The sequence below is a fragment of the Podarcis liolepis genome (assembly GCF_965112155.1).
Source record: "Podarcis liolepis genome assembly, chromosome: 3".
In the NCBI taxonomy this organism is placed as follows: Eukaryota; Metazoa; Chordata; class Lepidosauria; order Squamata; family Lacertidae; genus Podarcis; species Podarcis liolepis.
In genome coordinates this window covers 58,766,739-58,794,405 of record NC_139557.1, presented here as the reverse complement: position 1 = coordinate 58,794,405, position 27,667 = coordinate 58,766,739, and positions in this window count along the sequence as shown.

Genomic DNA, 27,667 nt, shown 5'->3' with positions numbered 1-27,667 from the left:
GGGTTTAATAATAAATTTGGGTGGCACGCATACTTATGGTGTGATAAAAAGAGGTTACACAAGGGATTTGGAAATCATATTTTTAAGGGAGCATTAATAGAGGTTTGGGACAGATATAAGAACATATTAGAACCCAAAGTCCCACATTGGATATCGCCGTTAGAAATAATGTCTGTTAAGAAAATTAATATGAGAGGAAAGTGGGGAACATATGGAGAAATGGTCACTAACGAAGGAGGGAAGTGGAAAATGAAATCATATGACCAAGTTAAAGCATTAACATATGACTGGTTACACTACTTCCAAGTAAACGAAATGTTTAAAAAAGAGTTGAAGGAAAGGGGATATGTAGAAAAGGAATCAATTTTTCAGAAAGAGATAATAAATAGTGAATCTAAAAACCTATCAAAAATGTATAAAATAATGTTAGAGTGGTATACGAAGGATGAGGAGGTGAAGTCAGTGATGGTGCAATGGGCAAAGGATTTGGGATACAATATTCAATTGGAGGATTGGGAAAGGTTGTGGAAAGAGAATATAAAATTTACAGCTTGTATGACATTGAAGGAAAACATGATGAAAATGTTTTACAGATGGTACCTGTCACCTGTGAGACTGGCAAAGATGTACAAAATAGATAACAAATGCTGGAAATGTAAACTTAAAGAAGGTACGTTCTTCCACCAGTGGTGGGAGTGTAAGAAAGTTAAAAGCTTTTGGGAAGAGATTTATAACGAGATGAAAAAGATATTGAGGTATACTTTTGTGAAAAGGCCAGAGGCTTTTTTATTAGGTATTATAAGAAAGGACATCAGAAGGGAAGACCGTAAATTTTTCCAGTATGCCGTAACAGCTGCCAGAATAGTACTGGCTCAGAGGTGGAAGCAGGAGGATATTCCAAGGGTAGAAGAATGGAGAGCAAAGTTAATAGAATATGCAGAATTGGACAAATTAACAGGGAAGATCAGATATACAAAAGATCAAAAATTTATAAAAGACTGGGAGAAATTTGTGTGTTATCTGGAAAATAATTATGGTGTAAATACAACGCTGGTGGGGTTTAAAGAGGCTTTGTAAAGAACTAATGAATATTGTTTAATAGAAATATAGGAGGAAAGGAGGTGTAAATGGCAATATGGTAGAATGGAATGTGTACTAAAATAATAGCTATGAAAGAATGTCAGCGACGTTGAAGGGAGTCGAAAATGCATATGATTTGTTGTAAAATGGTTAATGTATAATGAGTTGGATTTAATAAAAGCATATAATAATAAAAAAAAAAAAAAAAAAAGATCGCCCGGACAGCGGAGAAGTCCTCCGCTGTCCCGGGGTTTTTTAAAATGCTGGGGGTGGGAAGAAAAGCCCTTGTCCCCCCCCCAGCCTTCAGAAGAGGTCCGGGGACAGACTGTCCCCGGACCTGGTCTGAAGGCGCTTTCCCTAGGAACGCATTAATTGATTTTCAATGCATTCCTATGGGAAACCGTGCATCGCAAGACGAAAAAACCGCAAGACGAAGAGACTTGCGGAACGAATTAATTTCGTCTTGCGAGGCACCACTGTATTCCAAACCCTGATTTATGGAAGTCCCACCCAGTTCCTCTATACATTCTAACCCATGTGGGTGCAATTTTACTTCACATTCTGAGCTATCGTAAGGGTTAGCAACATACCTTGTTTTCGCATGGGGGGAAAAAACTGGTTTCTGCATGTGTGTTTTAAAAAGGCGTATTCTGTAATACAATATCAGCCCTAGTTGCTTCAAGACTCAAGTGAAAGGGAAACAAAATAACAGTCAAAAACACTCATACAGCTTTGTTTTCCTGGGGGGAAAAGGATCACTGCCTACATCTGTCAACATTTGTCACTGCTTGTACCACAGTCATTGTCCCTGTGATCCATGCCAGCAAAATATTATTGGTAAATATACAGTTCTTCCCTTTGCTACAAAGACATTAGATGTATAGAATAGATTCCCCTGAATGCAGTATATCTCAACTCCATGCCCAATAGCCAAGGGGCTTTTTGCATGATGGTGTGGAATGAAGCAACAATTCCTCCCCTTAGTTACTTCCAATTACAGATTGCCTGCTTTATCTTGCCCGCTCCTTCTCCTTCATGTCAGTCGCAGACAAATAAGAAATATTCCTCTGCTGCCAACATATTGTCCTCTGCTGGAGTGGAAAAAGGAAGGGATTGATATAAAAAATACCCGGTTTTATTTGCCATTTGTGCTTCAAAGGCCTCATCTTTCACAAGAGAGATGTTCAACTTCAAAATTTGCTTCAGAGGTGATTCCCATGGCAAAGCCAGAGCGAGTTGTATTGGTCAGCGATCTGATCTGTGTCTACAGGGCCAATCTTCCATTCTTCAGTCACGTGTACTAATGTGTGAGATAAAAGGAAATTGTCTAAGTGGAAGCAGTTGTTGCATACACAGATGGAAGAGAATATTCACTTTCTATGGGATATACTAATAATCTACATATGTACCAGCATTCTGCATTCTCCCTGAATGCAGTTTGTGACCTTGGATGTCAGTTTTCCTGGATCTTTTTCCTGTCTGTGAACAGATATAACGTCTCCTTCCAATCATCGCCCATTTTTAATTTAATAAAACTTAGCTTTTAAGAGATGCCCAGTAAATCCTGTTGTGCTGCATCGCCCAATGCAAAATTTGAAAAAATCTGTGTTAGGACATCCTCATTTGCTTCCATGAACATGTCACCTGGGCTTCATGTCATCAGTCATCTTAAGGAGAGCAAAACAATCAGAAGAATGAGTCATTTAAGTTCAAAAGGCAAATGCAACTCTTGACAGCATTTAGTACAAGTGACCAGGGCGTCGTCAAAAAGTCAATGGAAAAACTGCCATTGACTTCAGAGGCCTCTGGATCTGTTCCCTGAGCATCTAGAATCTTTACACATATATCTGCTAATGTTTTTGCACATGCAGCATATTCAATTGTCTGGAGCTGCTTCAATTAATAGCTGAGGGCCTCCTCCTGACAGCTTTTGTGAGTAAAATAAAAATGAACCCATGATAGTTGGAGACTCCAAGTCACGCTACGGGTTTGTTGTTTGGATAATAAAGTTCAGAAGTACAGAGGATAATCTCATCAGAGAGACACAGTGACCAACTCTCAGTTATCACTCCTTTGTACACTTCCTTTTTCGCTAATTAAACTTCACTTCTTAAGAGGGCGCCGTTTCTGCAGAGCATGTAACAGTTTGGCATGGTGTTACGACGACACATATCTCCCCAACGTTATCTGGCAAAACCGGAAAAGTGGTGTTCCAGCATGTAGAATCAGAGCCTCAGCTTATCTTTCCAGTGGTGTATTATAAGTTCTTCTTTGACATTTGTACGTGCTAAGTTATCTAACAACAACTGTGTTTTTGTTAAAAGCTCTAAAATAAATGTTGGGAGGGTTTTTTGAAGAAAAAAAGAAAGAAAGAAAAGAAGGGGGAAAGCACATCCTCACCCGAGATGCTCCCAGAGTCTCCAACAGTATGGTGAAAACACACTGTCTGCTTAGAACTTTGCTCTTTACCCTCTCTGTACGTTGTAGAAAATTTGCCCAGCAAGTGCTCAGCTGCAATGTGGCCTCCTGTGAGTTTTGTATTCTAAGACTTCTGCTTAAAAGTGGATTTGAGTTTGCCAAGAAACATGGGAAGGCTGCTGTCTGTAGCAGGGACACACCAGTTAAGGGAGGAGCCTTAGCTCAGAGGCAGAGAGCATGCAACAGGTCCCAGATTCAGTTCCTGGCATCTCTAGTTAAAATGGGATGGGAAGAAATACTTTTGCCCCAAAGCCTGGATTGCTACGGCCAGTCAGCCCAGACAACAGGGGCTACCAGGATAAATAGTCTGACTCAGTATTGAGGTAATTTCTGGTGTTTCCTGGTCAAATGCTGTTACTGTGTGCCCTGTTGTTTCCCCTGAGGAAACCAATCACATAAAGCAGCATGGCAAAGGGTGGGGGCAGAGACATGCTGCTGCCCCCGCCTCTATTATGGCCACAGCCCTGCCACCCTCTTCATCGGGGATAACCCATGTGGTGCCCTTCAGATGTTGGCTCACATCATCCCTGACAACTGGCCTTGATGACTGGGGCTGATGGGATTTGCAGTCAAGAGCTACACCTGGAGGGTACCACAATGGCAATGCCTGCTCTACATGCTGGAGGGCAAATGTAGGGAAGCGGCTGTGCTTGTGGAAACTCTCCACGGGATCAAGTTTTTTAATTGTGTGGTGGGACCACATACGTGGAGCCAGTTTCCCCCCTGCAGAATTTCACCCCAAAGGCATTGAAGGCAGAAGGGCCAGGCCACCAGGAATATGGCAGATGGAGAAGAGCCAAGAAATCTATCCCTGCTCTTCCCTCTCACATCATGGTGTACATGCGAGAGGGAATGCCTGAACAAGGCTAATGAATATGAAGAATGTTGTCTTACACATATGGAGGGGCACATTCAATGGGGAGAAGAATTCCCACCCACCCCATGCCCCGTGGCATCCAGTGGCAGCACCAAGGGGCGGGGAAATCTGGGTAGATGCTGCACAAAAGAGGCAAAGTGTATTTCGAGGTGGTTGAGTTGTGTCTTACATGTTAAGATATTTAACAATAACAATATACATTAATGACAAGAGTTCAACAATGGGAGGGAGGAAGTAGAGGGCGGGTTTTTTGTTAGCGGGGTGCTTCCCTCTCCTGTACCCATCCTCTCCGGTGCCACTCATGGTGACAGTCCTGCATTTCTATAGTACTGAGCTGAAAAGCCTTCCTCCCTGCGACACCAACCCTGTCAAGTCCTTCTGTTCCGTCAGGATCTCTCATGGCTTGGCAGCCCAAGAGGGATAATAACGGAAAGTGGGGCTTGAAGGCTGGCACCCAGGGATCAAGGACGAAGGTGCTCCCTTTATCACTCTCAGTGCTGTACTTCAACCAGCCAGTGAGAGGTGGGTGAACAGGAGGATGTGGTGGCAGGGCTGGAGGCCGATTGGCATGGAGAGCCAGGCACCACATCTGTAGATGGGATCAGATGCACCAGCCCAGATGGAGTGTGTGTTTGCATACAGGGCAGCTTTGTCGGGTGAGAGAGTCTAGTGAGTGAGCTCAAACCACTATGTCTTTAAAAAAGCTGGGCAGAAGGGGCATGGCAACCGCTAAGACATCTGCATAGCTTCCATTCAGTTTGGCAACCCTTCTTTTGCCGTTTATCTGATGCTAAATGTAACAGCAAGCAAAGTGAAGAAATCATAAGACAGTCACATCTCTCTTGGATTCAGAAGGCCACGCTCAGCTTAGTTCCTACTGCCTAACACCACCTGAATAAATAGAAGGGTTATATTTTTCTGAGAACGTTTTGTGCACCGTAACTAAGGCAGTACATAACATCCAGCAGCAACTAGCTTTGCGCTTCTGTGTCTTCCAGCTAAACAGATTAGCATTTTATCCACAAAAGACAGTGGTGATAATGGCTGGCGGGGAGAAGTCTGGCACGGATTATTCCTGCTCTGCTGGGGATCTGCATCTGTAATGGCCACCACACTGGAAGACACACATCAGAGATCGAAGCAGAGCTTCTGGACTGAAACATCTGAGCCTGCTGCGCAAGCTGTGACTCTGCCTGTATAGCTATTAATCAAATCATGCATGCTTTGTGGATTGGGCACAGAGGAGGATCCTGAGCCAAGACAGCAAGTGGCTTACATATTTCCCTTACGTACTTTGGAAAACCCTTGAGCCAAAGAAAACCATTTCTTTCCATTGTGAATGAGCACCCACTTGTCAAACGGGTGCCATCTTAGTCAAATGCTAGGCCAGAGACCTTTAGAAATAACAGCACGACTCGCAGTTCTTCCTGCGGGAGAGAGTTTCCCAAGGACTTGTTATGGCTAGATAAATATACTCTGGGCCACAGTTTACAACTTGCATGATATAATTCAGAAGGAGTGGATGCTTGCAGACTATTCAGAACAAGGGTTGGGAACCTGTGGCCCTCAAGTTGTTGTTGGATTCCAGCTTCCATCTGCCCCAACCAGCTTGGCCAGTGGTCAGGGTTGGTGAGAGCTGTAGTTTGAAGCAAAAGGAAAGCCAGGATCCTGACTTTCCTTTTGTTTCTGAGTACTGGTAGTCAGGAGACTCTGTTTTATGGAAGCTGGACTCCAGCATCTGGAAGGCTACAGGTTCCCCATCCCTGTTCACTCCTTTGATCCTGAACGGATCCTGCAGTCCTATGAACATGAAAACCACTGGCCTCTTGACTGTGATATTTAAGTGAAGTGGTTTGGCAGAAGAGAACATTCCCAAGGAGCCAATATACTGGCCATTACTCAGCTAAAGCAGTAGTTAACTTAGTTTTGCCAGGAAAATTGTTCCGGATCTGCACCAGAATTCCTGTTTCATTCATGCACACAGTCCTGCTTTCCCAGTTCTGAATTCACCTAGTGTGAATGATCTTGCTCACTTGATGAAAAGGAAGTTTGCTTTGGAAAGAGGCTTTTAATCTCTCAAATGTTGCCTTTATCCAAAATTATTGCTGAACCCTTTGAGCATCTCCTGTAATTACTGTAATTTGACTGTAGTTCTTCCTTGCCTTTGCGTTGAACACAGCAATCCCATCTGACCTCCTACAAGCTGCAGGTGTGTTGAAGGACCAGCTGTTAACAGGACACAGCAAGCCCTTTGGACCAAATTGTGTTTTTTGAAGTTTTTCTGTTCTGATGGTTTTCCCAATGGAATATGGAGTGGCATGTCAGCATTTTCTCAATTAACATTGCTCCGCCTGAATCTCCTTTACAATGGACAGTCTTGTTCTTCTATTTCTATGGGCTATATCTTGAGTCAGTGGGTGTTCGGAGTACTCAGGTTTGGTGGTATTTCACATTTCATTTCCGCCCCAGCACATACACACATTTTAATTTAAAACAGTTTCGCAATAAAGACATTGGCATTGTCCATCTGTGTAATGTATGTATGTTCATATTTTCAGAAATATATTTATTTTTAAATCAAAAACTGTACACTCAGCTCTCAAAAGAGCTCTTAAGATGCTTCCACAACTGAGGCGCTACCACTAAGGAAGTCACTGGTACATCAACAAACAAGAGGGTGAAAGTCAATATAGGGCTATGTGGGGTGCAGGCTCTCAGGGAATGAGGACTGCTCATGTAATGGGAATCCCCCCTTGCCCCTGTGCATCTCCTAACCATGATTTGGGGTTCATGGGGGGGGGGCACACAGGGGGAGGGGAGAGGGGAGAAGTCCCATTGCATCAGCAGACCTTGTTCCATTCATGCAACGACTAAGTTGAATCCTGTCCATAGAACTGCATAAAATTTCTCTAACTTGCTCATATGTATTGTTGCAAGTATAGCAGTGATTAGTATAATTTGAATAGAAGTGACATCCTTCTTAAAACCAGAAGCCTTTTTCTTGGGAATTCTATCCCTACAATTCCCAAGAAAAAGGCTTCTGGTTTTAACTACCTAAATTGTATAGAAATTTATTTATGTATGTGACTACAGCGGCAAGAATGTTACTTGCCCAAAAATAGAAAGAAGAAGAAGTCCCAGCAAAGGAAGAATGTATGCAAAAACTTACGGAATATGCAGAAATGGCAAAACTTACTGGAAGAATAAGAAATTGAGATAACTAACTTTTCATAAAAGAATGGAAATGGTTTATTGAATATCTACAGATAAAAAAACACTGGCAGGATTATTGTAAATAACCTGTAGCTACATAAGAGTATCTATAAAAAGAAGATAAATAAATAAGTTAAGTTAATTTGGATATGCAAAATAAATTTATGGAACTGCAGAAAGAGGGGGAAGGAAGTCAAATTTTAAAATGTCAAAATGATTGTAAAATCAGTGAAATATCTGAAAAGTATAGGGTGCTTTTTATATATATAAAAAAGAAGAAGTGCCATCCTTCTCACCCTGTGAGGAACAGACTGTGAGCAGGTGTCCTGGGTGCCTGTCCAGTCAGCTGCCCAATGGTACCCTGTCAATGGGCATCTTGAAGACCCTTCCTGCTCTCACTTCTTATGTCTCTTTATCTTTAAAGCAGATTTGGACCATGCAGCCCCTCAAACAGAAGACTGCCCTGTGTGAAGCAAGGCACATAGTCTCCCACCTCCCTCCATCCCCACCACTGCTTCAGTAAGCCTGGAGAGTCGTTTTTATTACTGTTGTTGTTAAAGTGTGATCATTTCTGTTTCTATAGAAGAATGATTTTATACTGGATGACAGATTCTAAGGAGGGGGGGGAAGGAAAGAGAGATAGAAGAATAGAAAGAGGTGATGAAGCTTAATCTTTTAAATTTAGCACCAATATTACTTATTTCCATGAGGTTTTATTTATTTATTTTTAAAGTGAAGTTTGTTTAATGGCCGTTTCCAATGTAATACTGTTTCCCAGAATCAAATCCTCTCTGATGATGTGTTCTCATAGCTGAGAAACAACACATACCACAAACCACGAGTAATGTGAGGGGTTTTTTTTATTATTTGAAAATATGCAGTGCCAGATTGAGGTATGTTGTTGATACATGTAATTTGTCAGAATTTCATAGTCTAAATACCCCACAGAAAAGGCATTTTTGTGGGTTTTTTCTACTAGAAACAATTCCAAGATGAATTTTGTGGCAGTGTTCTGTGTGTATGTGGCTGAAATATTGCAGGAAGGACAGGCCTGCCAAATCAACCTTTTTAAAAAATAGTAATCAAACAAAATAAAAGGATACTGTAGGGTTGTTCTGTTGAGAGTAAAGCCCATTTATCCATTCATGCTTCGCCCCATCACTGTTCTCAATATATTAAAGAATCATGTCTGCAAAAAAACTGATATATCAGGGGTGGGGAACCTGTGGCCAGGGATGTGAGACAGATTCAATTTCCGTTTTCATATGCATCTAAGTAATTCACACACAGACTTTATCACAACTATCCTTTGAAATTTGCACTTTTCTGAATTTCCCAGTGCTGTACTCCAACTCAAAAGTGTGTACAAAAGCATGTGTATTAGGGTGAAGTATGCATCTAAAAAGCTGTAGATTGGTGTGTGTGGAAAACCACAAAAAATGCATTCTGTTGGACAGAAACCTGTTTGCAAAAATGTGTATAGTAGGCAAAGTTGCAAACACAAACTTGCATGTTAGGAGAAAAGCACACTAACACTTGCTGACACATTTTTCTGAGTACATTAAACACACATGTACAAACAACGCAAACCGATGCAGAAATGTGGCAAGCTGAATTTAGATTGGAAAAGTGAAAAACCAAAATGGGCAGGTTCATCTATCTCTACCTCTGGTCCTCCAAACGTAACTGGATTCAACTCCCATCAGCCTCATCCAGAATGGCCAGTGGTCAGGGATGGTGGGAGATGCAGTCTGGCAACATCCGAAGGGCCACAGGTTGCCCATCTCAGTGTGTGTGTGTGTGTGTGTGTGTGTGTGTGTGTGTGTGTGTGTGCAGACTGGCTCCTGTATGTGCAATCTGGAACTTCCCTTGGGGGGGGGAGGGGATTCAGGATCCTCTGTACATTAAGTTGCACATCCGCCATGCTAATGTGAGCCTTGAATGTTTAGAGCAGGGGGTGGGGTAATGAAACCTTACCTCTCTCATCACCTGTAGGCCATGACTGACAGGTGTGTGGGGCTGCCCACCTGCCAGTTACCTGACAGCACAATGACATTAGGTGACCTGCTTTGGCTAGTGCGGTTTGAAATCAAACCATGTGGGCGGTTTGAAATCAAACCACAGACCTGCCTTTTGCAAGCCCTGGTGATCAGCTGTGCTTGTGAAGTCTGGAGGCACAACACTTTGCAAACCCTGACAATCTGTGGATTTGATTTGACTGATCAATCCGATCAGCATCCCATTCCAGCTTCCAGGTAAAAATGGCTAGGCCTGGGGTGTTAATCGCTCTGCTATAGGGTCTTGCAACACATTTGGTTGGCATTTTGTTTCTTTCATAGGAACAGATAAGGACCAAATGAGATCTCCATATGCTCAGAGCAGCTATGAAAAACAAGGAGCCCACTGTTAATGCTGCAGCTGGCTCTCGCTCTCTCTTTGTGCGTGCATGTGGAAAGAGAGCACTTTGTCAAATATTTTTAGCCTAACAAAAAAGGCCAAGCCTAACTTGGCATTAGGGGAATACACAGAAAAATATGGATTTGTTTAAATCAATATTTTACCTTCATCTTGTGCAATATATATATATGTGTGTGTGTGTGTGTGTGTGTGTGTATGTGTGTGTGTAGAGCTATATATGTACATGTGTATATAAACACACAGAAAGGCAGCAAAGCCCACAATGTTGCTTAAGAGTTAGAATTTACCTTCTTGGAAGCCATTGGGAGTTTTTTGTTCCCTCTCATGGAGATTTATCACCAAACTAATTCCCAAGGCTTTATAAAGCTGTCTGTCTAGAATTTCCATGTTATAAATTGCTCTTGTTTGGGTACAATTTGAATTATTTTCATTAGCCTCACAGCTGGGGCCTGACCAGAGTTAGGCTAAAAACTTCAGACAAGCTCTACAGATTTTGCAATTAGTCTGCCTCTCTCCTGTCACCCCCAAGGAAATGAAAGGCAGGGAAGTTTACACTTCAAGTTAATGTTTTAGAAGTGTTTGAGGCAGGAAGCAAATGGGCTTTTTCATAAGATGGAGGATGTTTTGATAGCCAGTGTGGTCTACTGGGCTGAAGGCTGGACTTACCCCTGGGAGACATGGATTCAAATAATAACCCAGCAATGGGGCATATTGGGTGGCCCTGGGCAAGTTGTTTCCTCAGATCCAGAGCTTGATCTCTGTGTATACTCTGAACTGCACACATTTCTTATATGAATTTGGGAAGCCTGATCTACAAGACTAAGTGTGAAGTCAGTAAACTCTCCCCATTTGCTTATTCTCCAGTCTGACTCCATTTGCTGCAACTTCTGCCAGACATGTTTCCGCTGTCCATTTATTAAAGCCAAGGGCCATCACCATGTCTTAGGCTTTATGCCCTTGGTGACTCTGCACTCAATTTTGTCTGCCTTGCATCTACAGCTTGTCAGTGTCACTGGTGACCCACAGATCTAATAGCAGAAGAGGAGGAGAAACATTTCTATCACCATATTGTTGATAGCAATGGCTTGGATTCTGAGTTGCCCTCCTGCAAATTCAAAGGCTCTGATCCAGCGGGTGCTACCACTGGTGGAAGGAAGGAGGCCATTTTCACCAATGCCTCTGAGGCACCCCCCCATGCCACCTCCCACATTGAAAGATTCCATGATGCTCTAGAGCAGATATTCATGGGCTAAATTAGACGGAAGCTGGGAATCACTGAAAATCACCTCTTCCTGCCTTCCACCAGTGAACCAAGGAAGATAGGAATGTCTTATACCAAGTCACATCATGGGCCTATGAAGCTCAGTATTGCCTTGAATGAATATCAGCAGCTATCCAGGGTTTTACTCAGCCCTATGTAGACATGGGTGGGATGTGGGTGGCACTGTGGGTTAAACCACAGAGCCTAGGATTTGCTGATCAGAAGGTCGGCGGTTCGAATCCCCACAACGGGCTGAGCTCCCATTGCTCGGTCCCTGCTCCTGCCAACCTAGCAGTTCGAAAGCACGCCAAAGTGCAAGTAGATAAATAGGTACCGCTCAGGCAGGAAGGTAAACGGCGTTTCCGTGCGCTGCTCTGGTTCTCCAGAAGCGTCTTAGTCATGCTGGCCACATGACCCGGAAGCCGGCTCCCTCAGCCAATAAAGCGAGATGAGCACCACAACCCCAGAGTCGGCCACGAATGGACCTAATGGTCAGGGGTCCCTTTACCTTTACCTATGTAGACACGCTAGAGATTAAACCTGAGACCTTCTGCATAAAAATAAACAGATGCTCTACCACTAGGAACAAATGAATCTGTTCATTTCAGGCTCCCATGGTTTCTCATTTTTTCACTCTTAAATTCAGTTGTCCACATTTCCAAACTAGCTAGGTTCTATTCATTGATCTTATTGTTCTTACCAGGCAATGGAGGGGAAGCTGGTATTTCACGCAACCTGCTTCAGAGTTGCTAAGAGTTTAGTAAGTAACAATACATTAAAACTGAATCAGAGGCTAATAGGCTGCCAGTGCAAATCCCTTAGCATGGCCATGATATGCGCCCCATAAAAGGCATCATTCACCACCACTGCTGTGGGACTCTGCATCCACTGCAGTCTCTAAACTGACCATAAGGGAAGCCCCACAGACAGCACATGACAGTAGTCGAGACACGAGGTTACCAGTGCATGTGTCACAGGAGTGAAGCACCAATCTTTCCTGGAATGAGAGCCAGTAGCAATAGCAGCTTTCACAAAGCATCAGCCCATCTAAGGCAGCTAAGTGAAGTTCATCAGCTTAACTGGGTCTGAAAAACAAAATATTATAATCTTACATTTTTAGAATATTTCACAAGGGAAGAACCTCTTAATATTCAGCATCTGATTTTTCCAGAGTTCCCTGTGGGATTATAAGAAACGAGAAGGCAGTGTTATCTCATGTATATTCCAATAAAAAGCAAACATAGTGGCTAAAATTCCGTTCTTGGTTGCAGCCACCTAACACCACTGAGGCATACGCGGTTTGGTGAGTGTAACTAAGGACAGAAGCTGATCTTTATTTTAATGTGGGGGATAAAAACAAACATGGCTTTGAAAATGCAGCATGTTTACTCTTAAAAGCTGACGGCAGGAAAAAGAATGTCAGGGGTAGTTAATTCCACAGAGATGATGTCTGAAAAGGAACGGCTAGTTGCAATTTTGGGGGTTGAGATGGATGAATTGTCATGTGTGATGTCAGAGCATGCTGTGTGGCAAACGATTAAATAAACAGATAGCTGCTCAAGCAAGATATTTTGGATTTGCCGAGAAGCCGAAGACACTACAAATACTCTCCACTCACTGGAATAAAATCACTCAGTCGTGCTGTGACCACACAGAAGGCTTTACATATGCATCAGTGGCGCTTGCCTTTCACTGGGAAAGGCCCATTATTGAGCTCAGTGGTAGAGCACAGGCTGTGCATGGAAAAGGTGTCAGGTTCTATTCCCAGCCACTCCAGATAGGGCTAGAAAAGACTCCAGACTGAATTCCTAGAGAGTCATGGCTAATCAATGCAGGGCAACATTTCCCAACCTGTGGGTCATGGGATAGCTCAGTTGGTAGAGCATGAGACTCTTAATCTCATGGTCATAGGTTCAAACCCCACGTTGGGCAGAAGATTCCTACATTGCAATGGGTTGGACTAGATGGTACTCATAGGACCTTCCAACTCTATGAGTCAAAAAGGAATTCAAGACCTGTCTGCAGAAGAAGACTCAAGAGGGCACTCTAAGTGCAGTCCTAATTTTTTCCTGTGCAGACATGTCTTGATTTCAGCGGTTTTTGAATTTGGTGCCTTTTTTGTGTTGCCCTGAATGGCGACAGAAATTAAAAATGTACTCAGTTTAAGCCACAGCTGCAAAGGAAGATTGGGGGGCTTGAATTTTCAGTCACCTGTTGCTGTATGACAGCAGGTGATTGACAGATGGGCAGCTCCACCCAATGTGGTCACTTCTGGGTCCAGCCTCCCCTCCTTGGCCTACACTGCATTATCAGCTGGTCTCCATCCCTGGGACCACTGAGCTACGGCTCTTCCCCAGGACTGGAGACATATGAGTGTACAGACACCCTACCCCAGGGGTTGCCATCTTAAGGATCTTACCTCATTGATGTTCCCATCTAGTGTTTTGCATATCTTTTTCTGTTTATAGATTCCTCATTTATTGTGATCAGAATATCTGCTTTGTATCCAGAAAGCCAGATTCAACCTATGGCATCTCCAGGTAGGACTGGAAGAGAACTCTAGCTGTAACCCTGGAGACCCTCTGCCAGCCAGTGGATGCACAACTGAGCTAGATGGGCCCATTGGCTGACTCCGTAGAAGGCAACTTCCAGTGATTTGCAAGAGGTCCAAATGTGTAAAGATCCCAACAGCTTAGCTGAGTTGTGATAGTTGGTATTTAGGACCAGGTTCTGTTCTCTGAGCTTGCAAACTTGCAAATTGGTTATTTAAGGTTGGGCCTCAGGCATGTAGCTACAGTATATATTGATTTTTTAAGGCAGCAGGTTTAATTTTAGGATTGCCATTTGCACTCCATGACATTTTAACTGCATGCCATGCCACAGTTTGCTCTTGCGCTTCAGGCATTAGTTCTATACATGAGGAAATAATAATAACGATCTCTACCTTACAGGATTGTTGTTAAGGATAGATGCTGTAAGAGTAGTAATCATAACACTACTAATATAAATAAAGCATTCACCATAAAAACCAGTGGGATTAAATATCTTCAGGCTCATAGTCTAATCCATCAGCTACACTTTGTATAATTGCAAAGCAGTGGGTGGGACAGTATTTTTTTTTTTTAAGGACATTCTTTTAAATGAAAAGCATGCATATGTCTTCATCCAGGCAATAAGTCTCTCATGAAAAATGACCTGATGTTTGTTTGACATATCATTAATACTTGGCAGTTGGATGGCAATTTTCAAATCATCTACCATGTAATTTGTGACTGGTTTTGGCATTTTTGGTTAGCGTGCAAAAACATCACAGCTGCTAACATGATCATCATCTCTTCTCTCCCAACATGCCAAGCACCCATTAAAGCAGCATACTAGTGATAATGTTATGGATAGATTTGTTTTAGAATGATAGAATTGTAGAGTTGGAAGGGACCATGAGGGTTATCTAGTCCAGCCTCCTGCAATGCAGGGATCTTTTTCCCAATGTGGGGCTCACTTATTTTATGAAAAATAGTTTAATCTTTTCTCTGAACTGTTGGTAGTAGGCTGGTGCTTCTGAGAACATCGATGGATGGCAAAAGTAGGATGGGCAGTCAGGATTTTGGAACAGAAAAAGTAGTATTCAGATTATACCATCAAAGTAAACTTTGAAAGCACATTTCCATATTTTTTTTTAGTAGAAAAGTAAAATGATAATTTTCAGATCTGGAATGAGAGATGCTGCAGGTATTAAGTAGTTACTGAGAAACAAAAAACTAGGTTCCCCCCCACCCTTCAGTATACCTGAAGGAGCGTTTCCACTCCATCGTTCAGCCTGGACACTGAGGTCCAGCGCCGAGGGCCTTCTCGCAGTTCCCCCACTGCGAGAAGCGAAGTTACGTTGAACCAGGCAGAGGGCCTTCTTGGTAGTGGCACCCACCCTGTGGAATGCCCTCCAATCAGATGTGAAGGAAACAAATAACTAACTGACTTTTAGAAGACATCTGAAGGCAGCCTTGTTTAGGGAAGTTTTTAATGTTTGATTATATTTTTAATATTTTGTTGGAAGCTGCCCAGAGTGGCTAGGGAAACCCAACCAGATGGGTGGGGTATAAATTATTATTGCCACAAAGCAAATGATAGGTACTGCACTGTACTGCATCATCATAATCATAAACTTTTCACCTATAAGCGCCCATTCCTCAGTCTCAGATGTGTAGAGACTGACTGTGCTTACCTTCTCATTGATGTCAGAAGTGGACTTTGCATGTGCCAAGAGGCACTCCCAGGACTTAGGGCTCAACCAAATTTCTGCTCGGCCCATGATTTCTAGGCACAGGTCTGAGAGATTTTTCCTTTGTCCCACCACTTTCCTCGGGAAAACCTACTGTTTACTGCTGAATCGGAACAAATGTCAATAAAGTACAGTATTCAGGAGACTGACATTTGTTCTGATTCAGCAGTAAACAGTGGGTTTTCCTGGGGAAAGTGACTGGGCAAAATAAAAAACCTCACAGTCCCTTGCTTAGAAATCATCACAGGACAAATGGAAGTGTGTATAAGTCCTTAGTCCCAATATCTTCCAGTGAGGTCCTTGTTCTGATAATGATGCTAAACTGATGCTAAACACAAGTATGCATAGTATTGCTCATTGTCAATGAGTGACAACTGATGAAAGGTGATTTGTGTGCAGAGAAAGTCTAAAGTAATCTGGGGCTGTGGGTTAAATGGTTGAGTAGCTCTCAAGGCAGTGTGGACATTCAGTGACCTGATTTCTTTGCCTCATTTCACCTGATAAATGAGCCCAGTGCAGTGGGAACTTCATGACTTCAGAAATCAGTGAATGGGATAATTGAGTATATGGAGAGGATTTATTTGGAAACCTTTCACATGGTTGCAGCAACTGTGGAAGGATATCATTGCAACCACTTCCTTGGTCTGTTTATCTTCAGGAGAACAACTCAAGCACTCCATAGTTCATAGCATAATTACACTGGGAACCGAGGAATTTTTTATTTTATTTAATCAGGCATAGTAAAATAATGTTATAATGAAGGCTACATCTTCAGCTTAATTCAGCAGAACCACAGAAATGCTGGCCAAAATAGGAGAAAGGGACTTTCGCCATTCAGCCATAGCATAAGCAGTAGGTGCCAAACAACTTATTGTGATGTACACAACTCATATGTGGATCCTGATTTTTCTGAAAGCTTGATCTGATTATCTCTCCTTTCCAGTTTTAAATCCTGTTGGCAAACTGCAGTGCTTGGGATGAGGTGGGAGAGCGGTCTGGAGGAGAAAATATTTTGTTCCGCCATGCATTTTCTGGATGGCTTTCCCTTTTTCAGCTCATTTGTGTATAAAATGCAGGGAATGGCATTTTTCAAAAGAAAAAAAAAACAATTCTGTAAAAGCAGTGGTGCCTATTATGTGCTAAGATCACTATGGATATTTTATGAGTCAAACATTCCCAGCATTTGTCAAAGAATCTAAGATCCCAGCATCCCCTGGGGTGATGTAAACATTCCATCAGCCAGGACATAAGTGTGTGGCTGTTATGAAATCATTGTGGCTTCTGTTCATATTCCATTTTTAAGCTATTTTATCAAAACTGGTATTTCATCTAGCTCAATGCTTCTCTGGGCTTGGGACCTTCAACAGGCTTCAGTGCCACAGCCATGGCCACCCTCAATTTTGGAGTACATTTTCAGCAATATGCTGGTGACTCTACTTTTCCTTTAGAAATCTGCAGTGGATGTTCTGGAACATTGTTTTGTCTTGGTAATGGACTGGATGAGAGCCAATTAACTGAAGCTCTCTCCTGAGAAGACTGAGGCACTGTTAGTGGGTGGTTTCCTAAACTGATGGATGGGGAGGGGTGGCCTCTTAACCAGGTTACAGTTACACTGTACATAGCTGGTACATAGCTTGGGGCGTACTTCTGAAATCGTTGTTGCTTGAGGTGGCCTCAGTGGCGCCGAGTGCCTTCCATCAGCTTTGGTTGGTGGCCCAGCTGCATCCCTGTCTGCAATAGCCTAACTCCTATCATCCTTGCTCTGGTAACTTCTAGGTTAGATTACAGCAATATGTTGTACATGGGGCGGCCTCTGAAGATGGTTTGGAAACTTCTGCATGCCATTTCAGCCCCATGTATGAAAATAGGTCAACAATGTAATAATAAATAAACACTGAAAATAAATGGAGTGACCAGTTGAGCCAGGTATATGGAACTGGATTTAGCCAGAGGGACAATATGACAATCAGCTGATTGTTGGGGTTTCTAAGCACCACACACTTTGCAACCACCAGTGATCAGCTGATTGTCAAGGCTTGCAAATAGTTGGATTTTATATTAGAATTCTGGGTTTTAAATTAGTTAATAATGCAATTTCTGTATCCTCCAGGTCATTTTCTGCTCCCCATGGAACTTTGTAAGACCATGAGCCCATTTTTATCAGTTTGCGATTCCAAATAACAGCTGAAACCATAAAACTGAATATAACTGAAGAGAGACTTCAGAAATGTATATTGTAAAATGTGTGTGTGTGTGTAACTAAGGTCATTTTAAGAGAAAAGCAACCCCGATTATCCAGATATAACAAGGAAGGCATAATTTGCTGACTTATGTTATTGTAGCTTCGTTTGCTTCAATGGGACCTGAAATGGAGAAGTTCCTGGAGGATTGTGCCAGTAATGTTTTACTACTTAGCTGGGAGAAAGTAAGAAACCAGTGGCACTGCACTCTCATTTGAATAATGTTTCAAATCAATTCCATATGTCGACCCTATGACCGGGCCTTGCAGGCTAGTTAGAAAAAACAGAGGAGTTTCTCGTATGATTTCCAAGTAAGAGACTTGCGTTTATGTAAGTCAGCATACACGTTCATACCCCTTTGCACCTGCATAAATAAGACATTGTCCATTATCAAGAGCAAAGAGAGAGTACATTTTTTGTTGTTGCCCATGCATAAAAATAATTATGCCCAGAACGACTGCTTGATGACCACAGTCTTATTCAAGCTTAGCCATACAGACGTATTATTTATGGTACCATGTTCTCAGGTTGGTTTGCCTTATCATCCTCAGGTTGATATATGGGCTGGTTCATGCACTCACTCAGCTGAGGACTGGTGTTCTGTGGTGAAGGGAGAATACACACATATAAGGCATTTAGTCCTCTGTGTGCAGGACCAGGCTTGATGCATGTTTCTCCACAAACACATACTTGAATTTGGGGGAAAGAACTGTGCTGCATTGGACCTCCACTACGGATGGGGAAGAAATTCAATTCAGTTCTTATTTAAAGGCAAAACTACCTAATCTGCACTTTCAAAATCTATATGTGAACCAAACACAGCCATCATTTGAAATTTGCACTTCTCTGAATTTTGCTACACCTTTCTCCAACATTTCTGTTGCAGCCTCATAAATTTCTGTATCCATTATTCTTTCGCTGGGACTTCTTCTTTCCATTTTTGGGAAACATTCTTGCCGCTGTAGTCACATACATGAATTAATTTCTATACAGTTTGGGTAGTTCTGTCCATATAATTCCCAAAAGGAAGGCTTCTGGGTTGTTGTTTTTTTGGTTTTTTTTAAACAAACATTATTTTAGACATCTTTTTCAATTCATTATATATCATTTCCCAGTAAGCTTTAACCTTACTACAAGACCACCATATAAGATAAAAAGAACCTTCTTTCTCTTTACATTTCCAACACTTATTTTATTTAGATTTAGACATTTTTGCCAATTTACTTGGTATTAGGTACCATCAATATATCATTTTCATATAATTTTCTCTTAGACCATAACATGCTATAAATTTTATATCCATATTCCACAATTGTTCCCATGCTTCCATATCTATTTTATGACCAATATCTATTGCCCAATGTATCACTGAGGATTTTACTTGCTCATCCTTTGTCTCCCATTCCAGTAATATCTTATACATTTTAGACATCACTTTTAAATTACATTCCGACAGATCTCTCTCCAGTTGTGATATTTGTTCCCCAAACCTTCATATCCTATCTTTCTTAAATGCTTGCCCCAGATTTCTAATCCGATGTGGAAATGTGATAAAATTAGACAAGCTTATTTATATTCATCAAGGGCTGGACAGAATTAGGATAGATACAGTTGACTGGTTTAATAAATTTGCTAAAGCAGGAATCCTATGCCCATTTCCCTGGAAAGGACCTCCACTGCAAAACCACAGGACTTATTTCTGAGAAAACATGCATGAGATTACACTATTGGTCTACAGTCCTAAACATGCTTACTAAAGAGTAAGTTCCATTGGATCAAATGGGTGTTCTTCTGAATAAACATGCTTGGGATTGGCCTGTTAGTTACATAGGCATATTTTCATTTTGCCTAATAGAAATGAATAGCTGGTGACTTGCTTTATGGCAGGGCTAGGGAACCTGTTGCCCTCCAGATGCTGATCAACCTGTGCTCATTCATTTAGCCCACCTGCACTCATTCACATCTTATTCAGGCTGCATTTCTTTAAGACATATCATGAGGCCCAAACTGGAATATATTCTTATATATACACTTCAAATGTTATTTTAAGAGGGTTGTGATTGGTGAACATTGTTCCTGTTTGATGAACTAACTTACTTTCTTATGCCAGTAAGTGCATCACACACCCCACCAATTTCTAAATTTCCTAAGACCATAATATCTTACTTTGTCTTTCCGATCTTAACCAAACGTGAGCACAGATAGTGTGAGAATTTCCACTGACTATGCAAATCCACTGTCCTGACATCTGCGGTCCAGAAACGAAAACATGTACAATCTCATCCAAAGCGTATTAAAGTCAGCGGTTGGGTTATGTGCTGCCCCCGCCCTGCTCCATTTAGGACTATATAGCTGAGAGAATTCTCTTGTTTAAGTTAAATAAAATTGCATAAGCTCTGGGGAGCTCAACAAGCATTGCACAGGCATGCCTCACTTTTGAAGAAAGACCGCACAAGTAACCTCCAAATTCCTCTAATGCTTTAGGATCAGGAATTCCTGCAATCCATATCCCCCAGTTACCAGTTACGCCACCAATGTCAACATAAGCATTTGGTCCAGTTTCAACATTTCTGTTTCATACTTGGAGAAGCACAAAGGAGGATTGTGCTTTTTTTTTTTTACTGATGCAATAGCACAGCCATACTTTGCAGCCATTCATATTCTCTAGATCACTTTGCTGTTGACAGAGACCATGATCACTTTCAGCCGTGGTGCTGTAATGGGGATACTAGGGTTGATATTAGGCTGTACCCCTCTTGCACATAAATACCCATGTACACTAGATAAATCAGATCTTGTGCTGGAAGTGCAACCAGGCTTTATCTTGGCTCTTTGGCAACACTGGAGATATCTGAGTTTGGAGACATGATCAGTGGAAATAATTCCTGCGCCTCCTGGTTCCTCCCTTACAACCAGTAGGAGCATGGCTGAAATGAGATCTGAACCAGGGACATTTGGCTTGAAACTCACAGTTCACACTTTCGGTCTACAAGCTGCCTTTGGAGTTCTGCTTATTTATACTCAGTCTTTAAGTGACCTTTCCAGTAAGTGAATGTTTCCACAGCCCTGGGGTGTCTCCACATGGCAGCTTCTGGGGCCTCTGATTCAGCACTGTAGCACACAACCAGGGATTATCCCTGCGGAAGACTGACAGTTGTTTAGCTCAGGATTAGGGCTGTGCTGAGCATTTCTTCTGCACTTTTTGACCATTAATAGTGCCCCCTGCAGCTTGGCATCATCACACCAATGTTTACAATCCTTGCACTACAGATCCACTACTGAATGTGTTCAGGCATTTATGCCAATGTCCCCGTACTGGTTCTCCACTTGCTGTGTTGCCAACCTTTCCTGTGTTGAGTGGGGCCTTTTCTTACTTACGGTCACCTTGCATGATCCAGGTTGATCAGGGGTTCTGCTTGTGCTCGAGTGAAGACAAGTCAAAGCCTCCTGAAGAGGCAGTTAAGGGACTGAGCATGGAGGGAGATGGGTATGGGAACATTGCTGGCCTCCATCCATAGATAGTTCATGTGTTCAGGCAAGCACCTGACCACATCTTATATTTCCAGGCAGTAACAATTCATTTTAACAATGCCTAATTAAGGACTGTTGGTCAGTATAACTTGTAATTAAACTAGGCAGTACTTGCTAATAGCTTCTCCTAAAGTTGTTTCCATTGCTTAGGTAATCCTTACTGCCATGAAAATTTCTGTTGCATGCTATACAGCCTTCCATTAAGAAGCCATAGGCCTGCTTCTGACTACTGGATGGTAAAGCGTCCACCTCCTAGATAGCTAGGAACCACCAACTAATGAAGCTTCTCTGGCATGCTTTGATATAAGTCTGTTTGCATTTAGTCTGAACATTTCCTGTCTTTACTAATAATTCTTTTCAGAGAGGATGGAGCAATAATGTTGTGTTTTTAATCATTTTTCCTTATTACTATGGCATTCAAGCTATTATGGTTTCAAAATAGTCCATGTAGTCATTGGCAACTCTTAAACTTTCTTTGGAATGAGATCTTTTTACAGTCAATAGGGTGTCTTCTCCCCGGCCCCCTTCCTTTCTTATCTAAGGCTTCTAGAATAAATAGGGGAGGGGAACAGGGGGTGATATCCAACTAACTTGTTCCATCAGTGCAAGGATTTCCACTTGCGCAACAGAGCTTCTCCTCTCTTCTCCCCCATTACCTCCTAAATCTGTTCTGGCTCCTCCCCCCAATCCTCCAGAGCAGATTTGAGGGAGGGTGTGGGGTGCACATGGGAAGAGGAAGGGGGAAAGTTCCACCAAGCAAGTGGAAAGCCTTGCGTTGGTAGAACACGTTTGCTGGATACCACCTAGGATTTGCTGCTGAAAGAGTATTAAAATAACAATAAGGAAAGCAATTTTGAAAGAAAGATTTGGTAATGCTTTAAATATTTCGAACCAGTAATGGACAGTGGAGTGGGGTGGTGGTGTTCCACTGACCTCTCCAAATTGAGCTAATGCTGCTTACTGGGAGGGGTAGGGGCGGGGCAATGGGGAGGAGGGCATGGTGCAAGTGCAGTGGGTGGAGCCAATCTGGTTCTCCTACTAGTGCCTTTGCATGGTCCTGATCTCCTTGCCGCCTCATCCCCTCCCATTTCAGGATAGCATAGGAACAAACTGAGAACATTATCCGGGGGTGGGGGGGGGGGAATGATAGAAGCAATGATATCAACTCAGTGTTTTCCCCTGAAGATTCACATAGCAGAATAGATTTCCAGAAGAAGAAGAAGAAGAAGAAGAAGAAGAAGAAGAAGAAGAAGAAGAAGAAGAAGAAGATACCATCAATTTAGTTGCCCAATGACCATATCCAACCCTGGAGTTCATATGGAGTGTGTGTAATGTGTAATGAATGTTATTCTGCTCATAGCAATGATTTATTTTCTGGAAAAGGGAACAGTATTTTTGTTATAATGATGAGTGATGCCATATTTTCTGACACAAAGATTTATACCATTATAAAGATTTATATAAAGATTTATACCATTAGACCATTATAGTGTGGTCATCACACAGGTCTGTTTTCCAGAAGATTTATACTGCCATATGGCTCCTAAAGTTATGCTACATATCAGGGTGATACAGACAAAAACAAACACATGTGAATAACATTTCCCCCCACTGTTTGCACTGTATTCACAGATTCTACATTTGTGCATCTTTATACTAGCCAAACCTATTGTTTTGTTGAAATGGTTTGTGCTCAGTCAAATCTAGTCTACGGTGTTCCGTGCATTTTCCTGCTCAGCTGAATACTTTATATTGTATTCTCTTTCATCTAAATAAGTAATGGCTGTGACTATGATTAATAATAGAAAATGTCAACTAGATCCTGTTCTTTTGCAAAACATATTCTTCCATAATTAGCTAAAAATCTCCCACAGTTACTAAGAAAGATGTTATTGCTTGTTTCAGCATATTAAAGATTCTCTGCTTTGTTTTTTAAATTGAACTGCTATCTTCCTGTTTCTCAAACATAGGGCCTTAGGCCACGTCAAGAGTGCCAGCTTGGCCCCATGACTGTGGGTATCATTCAGCCTGCATGGCCCTGGCACCAAAATTTGTGGGTGCCTGGCTCCTTCATGGGGAATGGGGGTGGGGTGGACACCCAGGGCCCCAGGGAGTTGGCACCTATGGACCACATGGTGGTGGCCCTCAATGCCACAGCATGCCTAGCGCCTCCACACTTATATGCTGCTAAACCTTGATGTGACCAGGGGTGGAGCAGGGTGGGTACAATGGGTATGGTCCGCCCCGGGTGTCACCTCCGAGGGGGGTGGCAAAATGCTTTGCGGCACTCAACGTCTGTGAGCGATGCTGTGGGTTTGGCATGCATAGACTTCCCACTGCCGAAATGGTCCGCCCGTTGGCTCCCCCTCAGCTGTAGGGTGGCAGGCAGACTCCTCATTGCAAGGCTCGCAATCTCCGCTAAAAAAAGCTCAAAAACGCTGGTTCCCCCAAAATATGAAATAAAGTCACCATTTTGCAGGCAATAAATAAATAAATTTCAATGGGGGGGGACAAGAAATTTTCCACACTGGGTACCACCTGACCTTGCTTTGCCACTGGCTATGACATCTTGGTTTGACTGATGCCAGTACAGTGGTACCTCGGGTTACATATGCTTCAGGTTACATACGCTTCAGGTTACAGACTCTGCTAACCCAGAAATAGTACCTCAGGTTAAGAACTTTGCTTCAGGATGAGAACAGAAATTGCGTGGTGGCAGCGGGAGGCCCCATTAGCTAAAGTGGTGCTTCAGGTTAAGAACAGTTTCAGGTTAAGAACGGACATCTGGAATGAATTAAGTACTTAACCTGAGGTACCACTGTACTAGAAGGTCCTTGCATGCTAAGTAAAGGTTGCCATGAGACAGAGAAGTTCAGCAGGTAGAGGGGGGAAAGGTCTCCTTTCTGCTTTGAGGCAAGAGACCAGAGGAGGTATTGAAGGAAAGTAAGTGATAGAAAAGGTGTTGCTATTACAACTTTATTAATAATAACTGTGTAGACTGGGGTGGGAGTGGGGAGAAAACTATTATACGGGGGAAAGTGAGTGTAAAATGAGACAGAAGAGGGATGCAAGAAATCAGCATTTTGGGTGGTGGGAACAAAGTGCAAATTGAGGAAGGAAAGGAGAAAGGGAGACTAAGTTACAGGAAATAGGTAAAACTACTTTTCAGAGGCATGTAGGGATGGGAAGGGGAAACCTAAAGAAAAATCCTTCTTCACGTAGAGCTTCTGGATTTGCAAGTTCTGCCGAAAATGGGGAGTCTGTGACACAATACTGCAACAACAAGGTCGGCCCACCCATTAGCCTCAGTGAGGCAGTTGCCTCAGGTAGCAGACTGGGGCAGGTGTGACATATTATCCAAAGGGTGCCTAGTGATTAAGGACGTGAAGGTATAGACTAGGCGAAGAGGGGCAGGAGATCCAGGATCCCGAGTAGCATGCCACTCACTGCTTCCTGTACTTGGTGCCCATGGCCGCTGCCTGGGAAGAGCGAGGTCATTGCTGTTGCTGCTGCTTGTTGCTCTCCCTTTTCCTGCCTCACTGCCTTCAGCATGCTGCGACTTACTTCAGTTGCCTCAGGCAGCAGCAGCAGACAAGGGCGCAGAGGTGGAGAAAGTGGTGGCATCAGATGAAGAGGTGGTAGAGGGGGCAGCAGAGATGAGGAGGCAGGGGTGCCATTTTCTCTTTTACTTCAAGTAACAAAATGTGTTGGGCCAGCCCTGACAAAAGGTGAACTGAGCTATGGAACTCCTTGCCATGGTGGGACAACACCATGGCAAAGAAATTAGCCATTTCCAAAGATGGAATAGACAACAGTAGAAAATGACATTGATAACTGCTAACCGATTACACCAAACTGTATCCCTTTGCTACCATGAGTGGTTCTGCCACTGCCCAACCATTTTGTGGTCCTCCATCATTTTCAACCATCTCAAGTGGGCCCTGGGGGCAGAAAGTTTGAGAACACTTGCTGCAGACCCCTGTTACAAGATTGTGAACAGTTGCTTTGCTTTTTAGCAGCATGGTATAACTCATATCTGTAAATGAAGATCAGCTCAGTGTGACTGAATGGAAATAAGTGTTCTGCTGAAAACGATCCAGAGGTCTTTGAAAAGCATCCAAGGAATGCTAGGAACTGGAAGGCAACCAGAGAAGTGGTACTTGAGGAAAAGATGGTTTCTGACTCAATGGTAAGTTCTTGGGCTGAGAAACCACACAGGAAAGTTGCACATGGTGCTCTCATCTAAATATCCGTCTTGAAACATCAGCAGTGAAAAGCAAGTGGTGTGGTTGGCTGACATGACAGCAGCAGGAGCAACAGATGTTAATCAAATGACAACTAAATGACAACAGATGTTAGCTCAGTGGCAACTATTCAAGGAGCACTGCTTGTAGCCATGGTGGGAGCAACAGAACATGTGATGCCACTAGCACATGGAGTGCGCATGAGCTGTGGTGGTGAGCTGTATTATTCCAGTGGCAAGTGGGAGAGAAGGAGAACCTTTTGTGGTGCAGATGATACAATGCAATAGGATGCAACTAGGAAAAGCCATGAAACACGTGTAGTTTTTATTACTATTATGATTATGACTATTAATATATATGGATGCATATATCATTTTATGCCAAAATAGGTGTAAAAGTATACAGTGGTACCTCAGGTTACAGATGCTTCAGGTTACAGACTCCGCTAACCCAGAAATAGTACCTCGGATTAAGAACTTTGCTTTAGGATGAGAACAGAAATTGTGCTCCGGTGGCAGAGCGGCGGCAGTGGGAGGCCCCATTAGCTAAAGTGGTGCTTCAGGTTAAGAACAGTTTCAGGTTAAGAATGGACCTCCAGAATGAATTAAGTGGTACCCGAGGTACCACTGTAAAAAGCAAGGGCACAAACATTAAAATATAAACATTCATAATTAAAATACACACTAAAACAATCCATTTTAAGCAAGATAGCTATGAAAACAGGAGACCTTTGATGTGTTGCCAGATCTTAAGCAATTGGAAGTAGGAATTGAAGCAAAGGTGAAAAGCATGTTCTGTTATTAATGCTTTGAATGCTTCTTCTGTAACAGTTGGAAGAAACCAATGATGATAGGATACAGGGCTGCATGCTGGCCAGACCCAGTAAGACTGCGCTTGAAAACCAACATCCAGAATACAGGTGGAAACATGTAACATTAAATATTATAGTTTCCTAACGTTGCAACACAAGATTATCAGGAATCTCCAAAGCACAAGCCAGCAGTAAGCAGTGCCTCTTGTGGTGCAGACAGCAAGATTCATAAAACTCAACGAATTTGCCAATCAAGAACAAAGGCAATTGACTCGGAGAATGCAATGGTTTGGTTCTGTCGTTGTTGCCACACCAGCATCAGAGAAAGAGTAGTCAAGTAAAGGGAAGGGAAGGGCAAATGGGCAGGCAATATGCTGGTTAGATGCAGGTGGTTTTACTCATGGGATTTCTGGGTGAGAGTGTTATTAGCCAGGCAAAAGCAGTTCTCACACCTCTGGTGGTAAGTGTGAATGGGGACCTCAGTCAGAGCATGCTGAGGGGGAAACTAGCATCTGTTATTGCCAAACATTAAAGGCTGTATCTGTCTACACCTAACTCAGAGTAGACTTACTGAAATAAATGGACCAGAGTTGGCAATGAATTCCTTCTCCTACTCTCGCTGTTAGCGAATGTACCAGTTCAAAGTGTTGGTGCTGACCTTTAAAGCCCTAAATGGCCTTGGTCCACTATACCTGAAGGAGCATCTCCACCGCCATCGTTCTGCCTGGACACTGAGGTCCAGCGCCGAGGGCGTTCTGGTGGTTCCCTTGCTGCGAGAAGCCAAGTTACAGGGAACCAGACAGAAGGTCTTGTCGGTAGTGGCACCCGCCCTGTAGAACGCCCTCCCACCAGATGTCAAAGAGAAAAACAATTACCAGACTTTTAGAAGACATCTGAAGGCAGCCTTGTTTAGGGAAGCTTTTAATGTTTAACAGACTATTTTAATATTTTGTTGGAAGCCGCCCAGAGTGGCTGGGGAAGCCCAGCCAGATGGGTGGGGTATAAATTATTATTATTATTATTATTATTATTATTATTATTATTATTAAATACCATATCCCAATATCCCAGATATCCTGAACCCAAATCGAGCAACCTTTCAAAGCAGGAAGTCTTCATGTATAACCTATATTACCGTAATCCTTACAAAAAATGTTGAACAATTGATTTTGAAACTAAAGGAACATCTTTTAAGAGATTCTACCAAAAACAAGAGGGTGAAAGGGTACAAATTATTC